This window comes from Palaemon carinicauda, chromosome 1 (genome assembly GCF_036898095.1).
Source record: "Palaemon carinicauda isolate YSFRI2023 chromosome 1, ASM3689809v2, whole genome shotgun sequence".
Taxonomy (NCBI): domain Eukaryota; kingdom Metazoa; phylum Arthropoda; class Malacostraca; order Decapoda; family Palaemonidae; genus Palaemon; species Palaemon carinicauda.
Window position 1 is genome coordinate 69,713,410 of NC_090725.1, and position 488 is coordinate 69,713,897.

Here is a 488-nt window from a genome sequence, read left to right on the forward strand (position 1 = left end):
CAGTGATGCTTCAAGATCACTGAAGGGACTATCCTCACCCTCCGAGAGATTTGGAAAAAATATTTTCCACATCATTAAGTGCCTCAAAATCATTGATAAAGCCTGGAAAGGTGTCTCCAACAGAGGCCTCAATTCTGCATAGAAAAAACTGTGGCCTGAATGGGTTCCAAAATGCAATTTTGAACCTATGCTGGAGGCAATTAACAATGAGATTGCGTCCTTGGGCGAGACAATGATGTTGAAGGTGGACAAAGATGACATCAAATTTATAGCGAGCATAGCAAGCAGCTGACAACCGTGGAGCAGGTGGAGTTGCATAAGTAGCAGCAACAAGAAGTTGCGGAAGATATTTCCTCTAAGGAGAAGAGGGACAGAATGACAAACCTCCCACTTCAAGTGAGATTAGATGTTAAGAATGTTGGAACCCTTGCAAAGTTTTGTAGAAATACAACACCAAGATAAAGCTTTAGCAGGGTGAGCAATGAATC